This window comes from Adiantum capillus-veneris, chromosome 12, assembly GCF_014529385.1.
Source record: "Adiantum capillus-veneris isolate H3 chromosome 12, ASM1452938v2, whole genome shotgun sequence".
NCBI classification, from domain to species: domain Eukaryota; kingdom Viridiplantae; phylum Streptophyta; class Polypodiopsida; order Polypodiales; family Pteridaceae; genus Adiantum; species Adiantum capillus-veneris.
In genome coordinates this window covers 90,722,504-90,731,735 of record NC_140942.1, presented here as the reverse complement: position 1 = coordinate 90,731,735, position 9,232 = coordinate 90,722,504, and positions in this window count along the sequence as shown.

The following is a 9,232-nucleotide window of genomic DNA, read 5'->3' as shown; positions in this document are numbered from 1 at the left end:
AATTTTAAGAGTAGCTAGTATGTTCTCCAACAATTTCAACTTTAAATGAAACAAGTGACATCTTCTCTACTCAAGACTAAGCCGTGATGACGGCCATTGCTCATGATAGTGCATTTGTCTTTGCTTGGAAGGGAGAGAATCTTCAAGAATATTATTGGTGAACTGAGAGGGCCTTGGACTAGGGTCCTGGTGGTGGACCAGATCTGATTGCTGATGATGTTGGTGATGCCAATCCTTATTTATGAGAGTGTGAAGGTAGAGGAAGATAATGCCAATGATGGCACCATGCCAGATCCCTCCACTGAGAACCAGGAGTTTCAAATAGTTCTCACAATTATTCAAGATGTCATTAAGAAAGACCCAAACAAAATGAAGCACACACGTGTGGGTATTTTTAAAGAGACTTACCACTGAAGTGCACCACCTTTACCAAATGCGAACTAATGCAACATTGATAGACATGCATGGTTTGAAGACTTATCTGGAGCCTCAAATTGATCACTCGGTCCTCTCTGAAACAAAATCGCACATCATTGTGCTGGAAGGAGGGCATCATTGTGCTGGATCCTCCCTGAAATAAAGACGGGCATCATTGTGCTTGCAGAGGGAGATGATGAATTTGAGACATGCACTGGGCACCCCAGCACTTACGTGTCCATGAGTCAGCACTCCAACAGATGGGCTTACTTCTAGGACACCAGAAGGCTGTAGTTGTTCCTTATTCCATTCTCCAACCATGTCACATTTCATTATGAACATGCCATGTCACATTTCATGATGAACATCGGGTCTATTTCCCTCGATTCAAACCCAATATTGTCCCAATCAACATCAGACATGCTATCACCGTCCCTCTGAAACGAACACAACAATTAGGAAAGACCGATGACTTTGGAATCTAGACAATGTAGCCACATGCATCTACAGCAATCGGTTACACAAGCACACACACGTGCAACCGTCTTCGAACATACAGGCATGGTACCATTCGCTTTCAACTTGAAGATGGGAAAATTTCCTAGAGACTGAGCTGTTAGTTGAACTGAAAGATAAATGGGGCACCTATTTTCCCAAGTCACCAAGTCTAGGCTGTGAAAACTTATTGTGTCACCTTTAAAGCTACCGAAGTAGACATCATAGACCTTAACTAGAAAAATGCCTATTAGAGATCTGCAACAATGTTACTGAGATAATAAATATCCAAGAGACTTGAACTGCCATTGGAAACAAGGGTATCCTCTTCCAAAATGACCCACATACTTGCATCGATGCATACATACATATGCTGTCAAGAAAAGTCGATGACAGTGTTGGGGCGCACGGTCCACTACATAAACTTGGACACTGGCGTAGACTAGTCTAGAGAATCATACTTTAGCAGTACATTGAAGTGATTTGTACAAGAGAGATAATACTTCTACAATAACCTCATCCGACTTTCTATAATTTGAGATGTGTTGATGCCGTGCTCCTTCACAAATTAGGTGACTACTCAGTTGGAGTTGTGGAATGAAAGGAAGCCTGGCACATATGTCAAGCAAGTATTATATGTTTTTTCACCATTTGAACGAGAAGGTTGTTGCTCTGCATATGACCAAGCTTGGTACCAAGCTAATCAAACATTCCAAGGATCAAGCTGCTTACATCAATGTTGATGTGGAAGGCCCTTACAAGCCAGGTCACTACCACTATTGAGATAGACATACTTGATCTGATTAGAGTAGGGCAAGCTTAAACTTGAACAGATTCAAGCCGCACCTGGCTTGCAGCACTTGTGTGAGGGCTTTAGGATTGCAGAGATAGAGCACAAAGGTTGAGCAGAGAGAGGAGTTGGAAGTTGAGGAGGTTGGTGTACGTTAACTACAAAAAGAACCAACCTTCACCATAAAACCCTAGCTTAGTATAATTCTCGGCCAAATCAGGATGCAAATAAATATAAGCAAACTTATCAAACATATCTGAAAGCACACCTGCACAGTGAGCATGCAGTACGAGCTCCAAGCTGTGCACAACAGTGATCTTGCATAGATGCAATTGAACTGCAAGTACTCAGAAGTTCATGTCATAAAATCTAATATCTAATATCTAACCAACCCAAATGATTTTCTCATATTAAATTGATCACTTAATGTGGGAGAATAAATGGGAACAAGTGTTAAGATATAGACATGTGCTTATAGATCTATCTCAACACGGGGCCAATGGTAAAGGGGCCCAAATGAGATATGGTCTATCAAAGAGCAAGGCTAACAAATGGAGCACAAGACCTTAGGGTTAGCTTCATTGAACACCTCCAATAATGTGTGTAAAAGGCCTTTGACCTTAGGTAAGCTAGGGCTGAGAGCTTGAGGCACGGGAACCCGACCCAGCTCGAGGTGCTTGTCCTGCTTGTCATGCTTGATGATTGAGGTTCTTGAGATGCTTGAGGTGCTTAATTATTGAGATGCTTGAGGTGCTTGACATGCTTGAGATGCTAGGGTTGCACTTGAGGTGAGAACCCAGCCCAAGATTAAAGTGTTTATGAGCCAAGCTTGTGGTGGGAACTGGGCCTATACATGAGGGGCTTGAGGTGTCAAAAAGTCAAAGATTCAATCCCTACAAGGAGGGGGTGAGCCCTACATGAGGAGGGATGAGAGAGAACACCCACACACTCACACAAGGCATGCATGGTACAAAGAAAGCAAAAGGGACACTTGTCAAGTTCCTCCTCATGCTGCCCTCATGGTGTGCCTAAAGTCTATTGGTTGGCCACCCAAGGGGTCCAATAATAATTTAGGAGATTTAATTAATTGATTTAGCATTTATCTAGCCCTCTCTCTCAGAGGGGAAAGGGGGGCACTTGTCTCAAGGCTACCCTTGCTGCTTGTAATGCCTCCTGCTTGTGATTGGCTAGGCCTGGAGGGGTCCAATGAGCTTCAAGCATGAGCTACAAGGGGGGGTCGACCCAAGCAAGCTAGGGGGTTGCTTAGGGGGTATACTCACCCACACACACTCACAAACACTCTCATTGTGTGCTATGCAAAGTGCAAGAGCTCCCTCTCCTTCTCCAAGCAAGTAGAGGTTGAGAGCATACACCAACACTCTTGGATATGGAGTGCAAATCCAACCAAGAGCCATGATTCAATGCTTAAGCTTGCCATCTCCTTCTTCTTCATTACTATGCTATTACGTATGCTAGCAACAAGAGTTATGATAAGTGAGGAACTAATTCTTTCTCCTACGAAATGTTTCTTCTTCCTCTTCCCTACCCTCATTCCCTGCTAGCTCTCTCCACCTTCGAAGGTGTTTGAGGTCTTGGGACTGAGGCTTGGGATAGTTAAAGGTTTCTTCAAGTTTATGTTATGTTTGTGATGCATGAAGCTTTCCATCTTCATTGCATCACTTAGGTCACAAGGAACACAAAGATTGTATTGTAATAAGTCTCTCTTAATGGGAGAAATCATAATACAAATGCCTATTGGAGGGGAGACCGGCTCCACATAAATCCGGTCCTCAACTCTTGTCATGTTCTCTAAATTCTCTCTCTTTCAAAAGTATTGTTCATGCCAAATTAACTAATTGCTATGATTATGTTTCTATCTTCAATTATGTTCACCCGCTATGCTCACAAAGTCATTTCTCAAAAGTACTCTCATTAATTTCCGCTACTCTCAAATTAAATAGGCCAATTCCATTACATTGGTATCAGAGCATTTGGTTTCTCTTTTCTTGCTTAAGAAGAGAGGTCCTTAAGTAGCCTATAAATGGTTGATGTTGTTAATTATATTAGGGTAAGTGGAACTCGGATCTATTATCGGTTTTGTTGAGCCCACTATGTGGGGGCTGGTGCACACCTCGGGAGCTTTGGACTTAATAATGGATTCTTTTTAGACTTGCCTACGGCTTTACCATTATTGAGCCATAAGAAGTCCGAAAGGAGCTAGCCCTTGGCAACTCTGCTATGTTAGACCTACTCCTATACTCTCTATAATTAACCACTTCGAGCCGTGGGTGTAGATACTTAAGAGCCGATTTTCAAAGGCTAAGAGGAGTGGCAACTAAGGTTTTGAATTGCTAAAGCATACACTAAGTACATACATAAATTTTGTTAACATGGCCAACAATAATCAAGAGAGTAGAATGAACATTGATAGCTTTGATTTTGCACATGAAGGTGCTAATGATGATGCTCCCATGTTTGTGAATTATCTCGTCACTAGGTTGCAGCAAGCTATGGGCAACCCTGCTTTGCAAGCCGAAGTTACTCAACAACTTCGTGCTTATGGAATTTCCCTTCCTCTCCAAGAGGAGAGAGAGCTTAGGAGGCCTCTTGAAGAGACCCCCAAAAGAAGACTCTCTCCCATTTGAGAGGAGGAATCCAAAGAGCAAGAAAGCAATGAAAGTTTAAGTTCCTCTGAAGATGTGGCTCCACGAAGACGGCGGTCTAGACGATCGCCCACTCCTCCCAAGAGGAAAAGATCAACACATAGTCCTTCTCCTCATCACTCTGAAAGGCAAGAGAGGAAACAAAGGAAGAAAAGGGCTAGGAAGAGGTCACCCTCTTCTCCTTCTTCTTCACCTTCCTCCTCTTCTGACGAAAGTTATGGTTATTCTCCTAGAGAATACAAGAGGTGAGGACATCGCAAATCATTTCCTACATGGCGAAGGTCACAAAAGCTAAAGAAGTTCTAGGAGGGAGGAAAGAGTATCTCTTTTCTCACCTATGATGGCACCTTTGGTGCTACCGACAAAGTGCTGGACTTCATCCAGCAATTTGATGCAGCCTTTGGAGACGAGGGCTTCACAGAGTCCTCCAAGCTACGCCATGTAGCTATGCACTTCCAAAAATGAGCTCGTCAATGGTGGGCTAGCCTTCGTGGCAATGGTGAAGCCCCAAAGACATGGAAAACTCTACGAGTTTCCATAATGAAGCAATTCCTTGGAAGCGATGCAAAAGACAAAGTGCTTACTTAATGGCGCAGCTTGAAGCTTCTCTCTCATGAGTCTATCCACAAGTACGTAGACAAGTTTTGGGATTTACATCTCAAGGCTACTGTCTTTCAAAAGATAGACTTTGCCGAGCAAAGGCAGCAATTCTGTGCGGGATTACCTGAAGAGATGGCCGAATACATCAACTCTCAACGGCCTGGTACTATTAGCGAAGTAATCCATCACACCATGGTTGCTTCACGCATCAATTTCCATCAAGGGGCTAGACGTAATGTCAAGCCCATGGAAAACAAAGACAAAAATGATGCAAAGGGGAAAACCAATGTTCAAAATACTTCCCAAGTCACTTCCAGCAACAACAACAATCGGTCCAAGGAGAAGGGAGTTTACAAAGGTAAAAAAAAACTCTCTCCTGAAGAGCTTGAAGCTTTTCGCAAGGACCATAAGTGTTTCAAGTGTGGGGAGCAAGGACATGGCTCTTGTTCTTGCCCCAAGAAGAATACTCGCAATGAGACTCCTAGGGCTTCCACCATCGAAGCTCCAAAGCTGTGTCGTGGACAACCCAGGCTACGAGGGGGAAAACGTTAGCCCTCTAGCTAACATCAGAGTCTAATTACAGCCAAGTTGTAATATTTTTATCCTTTTTAAGCAATAGACGTCTCTAGCCTTAAGCCTTTGTAATTGATTGATCTTTGGATTTAATTTGTAAACAGTTGTGTGATTATGAGGCAGACAAAGTGGGGCTAAATTCTTCTAGATTGTATCAGTAAAATCCCAGGCTATAACAGAGTTAAAAGACTCTTTCCATTTTTGACCCAAAACCTTAGGCTAAGGTAAAAAAGGTAATTTTTATAAAACCTAAGGGAATATTTTTGGATAATGAGCGTTACAACATTTTTGTAAAGCACCGTGTACTCTCTTGTTTTCTTCTCAAGCTCATAACTCCCTCATGAGCTCATGGAAAAACTGTGTTTCTGCTGCTACTAACCTCCTCCTTAATCTACTCATAACTTAGGATTTACATAACAAAGCTGCATTTAATGCATTGGAGGGGTGTTGAGGCATCATTGCTAAGCTCTAGGGTGCATTTGGTCTTGAAAACGGTTAGGTCAAATCTGCCATGTAGATAATGAGCGTGATTTTGGCCAGTAGTCAAAAGGTGGATCTGAGGGCATGGACATGTGTCTTAAAAACGGTTAGATCAAATCTACCATGTAGATAATAAGCGTGATTTTGGCCATTGGTCAAAAGGTGGATTTGAGGGCATGGACATGTGTCTTTAGATGTATCCTATAAATTTTGTCTCGTTTGAACTTTGCTTGCTTAGTGAATCAACAAGATTGCCTTGCGGTGTCATAGTTGGCATTTGTTGTCTAACATGCAGTTGAATGTAGCTTCAAGTAAATAGGGATTGAGTGTGGTCTCTAAGAGATTGACAACCTCTCGTAGCATCCATGCACTATCAATTCAACTCCATCCCACGATGTGACATTTATGTTCGTGTTTCTCGTTGTCACTACAATAAGATAGCGAGGCTTGGCAATCGAGGAGATACACACAGCGGCTCTATTGCATCATTGGTTGTGCTTGTCTAATGTGGCATAAGTGGTGAAGGTTTCAATGGATGTGCTAGGGAGTTCAGATTGGGTGGAATCCATTGTTAGAGGAGAAAAGGATGCACAATAGATAAAGATGAAGAGCGAAGCAAGAAGAGGAAGAAGAAGAAGGTGGTGAGACGACAAGAAAGGTGGTAATAGGAGGGAAAAGAAGGCCATGAAAAGATTCAAACACTCTTTTGGGTCAATGAAAGAGACCTTCTTGAGGTAAAAACACCACCAAATGTAAAGTTACCTCACATCGTGGCTCAAAGAAAATTCACTTTAGAAAATCAAAAGCAATTTTCAAAATCAAGGTCTCGTAATGGAAGTCCTTCTCTGATTGGCCTAGAGCAATCACTCTCTCTCTCTCTCTAAACATTACAAGGCAAAAAATTAGACAAACTTTTCCTAATGGTAAAGGCGATATGCCTTGCCTAGGCATACCGGGACATACAGTATGTGTCCGGGTGCCCACTCCATTTTATATCTCTTATTATTTATAGATAAAAGAATAAGAAGATCCCTCTCACATAGCTGATGAAGAGGGTGCTCCACCCACATTGTGTGTCTCTCCTTCTCTATCTCCTTCCTCACCACATAGCATGTACATGCTCCCTGCTCCCCTTGCACTCTTCAAGTGGTATCAGAGACACGGCTATTGACTTGGCTGCGGAGAGGGATTGTAAGGTACCTCCTTCCTCACCACATAGCATGTACACGCTCCCTGCTCCCCTTGCACTCTTCAAGTGGTATCAGAGACATGGCTATCAACTTGGTTGCGGAGAGGGATTGTAACGTACCTCCTTCTTATCCACTAAGTTAGAATGCTTTTACTACAAATAGCTAATGAAAACTCCAAGTTAGGTAAAATATGATATTTTATGAATCTTAAGTTGAGCATTACTTCACATTTAGAAAAATCGCTATAAAACAGACAAACTTAGACCCTTGAAATTCAGATTGATACTTTATTGTAACCTTAGACTTTGCAGATCTTTTGCAATTTTTAAGGGCTACAAATATGCAATCCTATTGGTTAGAATGGGTAAAAAATCACATGGATTCACATGGGGGACAGTGTGGAACTTTAATCAGTCATGGCTTGGAATCCCTAGAACTTGACCAACTGGCTAGAAGTTATAGGTGGCATGCAGGATCTCATGAGGTAGATTTAGAAACATGTGGTGAACTCTACAAGTTGGGGGCTACTAGCTCTTGCAGTGGGGGGGGCAACGTCAAGCAGGCCCCCTGCTTTACAAAAGTTATACATAGGCTTAGAGACCTCACTCAATCACACATTGTGTTGGCCATATTCTATCACACTGGAGATATATACTTCTACCACGAGAAGAGCATCCACACCACTTAGAGATCAATACCTCATAAATTTACGAGGTAATTAAGTGTTATTATACCAATTTTTCCTTTAAAATCTATGCACATGCTCTCTCTCTATGTTAGAATCTCTAACTAATTTCTCACTTTATGCCTAAACAAGAGTGATTATGCTAATCATGTTTGGTATATTATGCATGATTAAGCTTAATTAAAATTGATTTAAGAATGATAATGATGCTCTCATTAAGCATAATGCATCACTAATTTATCAATTAAATATTTTACGTACTTATATGTAAAAGAAGTATTGATGAGCTTCATTTTAATTAGTGAAAATTAGCGAGACTATAACCTAATTTTAAAAAGTAAATTTTTAATTGTATTCTCTATTCCATGATTAAGAGACGTACATTATCAAATTTTGCAATTTTAGCCACATGCCTAATTTGGGCTATTAAAATAGTGGAATATAAGTTTTATCCCTAGAAACATGGTACTTGGTTGTAAACTAAGAAAGAAACTATTTACTAGCATTGATATCAGGTGGTGGTAGTTGTCGTGGCATGAGATGATGCCTAGGGGTGCATCATTGTCGCTATGATGGGAGTATGTTCAGCTTGGCCCAACGGAATACTATAGACTTCTTGTTTTTTTGTGGCATGAAACAGTATCCAAGTTGGCACTGTTGTTGTTGTAGCAAAAGTACACCACCCAGGTTGGCTCAATGAGTTTCATGAAGGGCGGTATGGGATGTTTAGAATGGCAAGGGTTTTTGGATAATGTATACGCAGATCTATCATGATTGTGCAAGTACAATTTCTAAGAGGAACTTATTCTAAGTAGAATTTCTAAGAGGAACTTATTCCAAGAGTGTCTTGGAAGAAAATAATATAACTTATTTATCTTTACAAGAGAGTTTTTCAATATTGTTTGAAAGGTTGTTGCAATGAACATGGGGTATAAACTAATAAAGTGTAAAGTTAAGGAGGATCCATAAAGACTTTTATTCATATTAGCATAATTGATAAACACATTAATTAGACAATGCGAGAGAGAGAGAGAGAGAGAGAGAGAGTAGAATCAAATGATAACTTGTGCTCTCACATGCTCACAAGATGACTAGATTGCTGATTGTATAAGAGGTCGTGCCCATAGATTTTGAGAGGTCTATACAAAGGCCATAATCCCAACATAAAGAACTTGAATGGTAGTAATTAAAAAAAAACCAAAAAAAAGTGGTGTGAGTAGGGTGTGGATCCACAAAGTTGGGACTCACAACCCTATAGTGCTTGTGTAGAGTTTAGAAAGTAGAACGTCACTAGCTGGTTATGGTTTTTCGTTTATATTGCAAGGATCAAAAAATATTG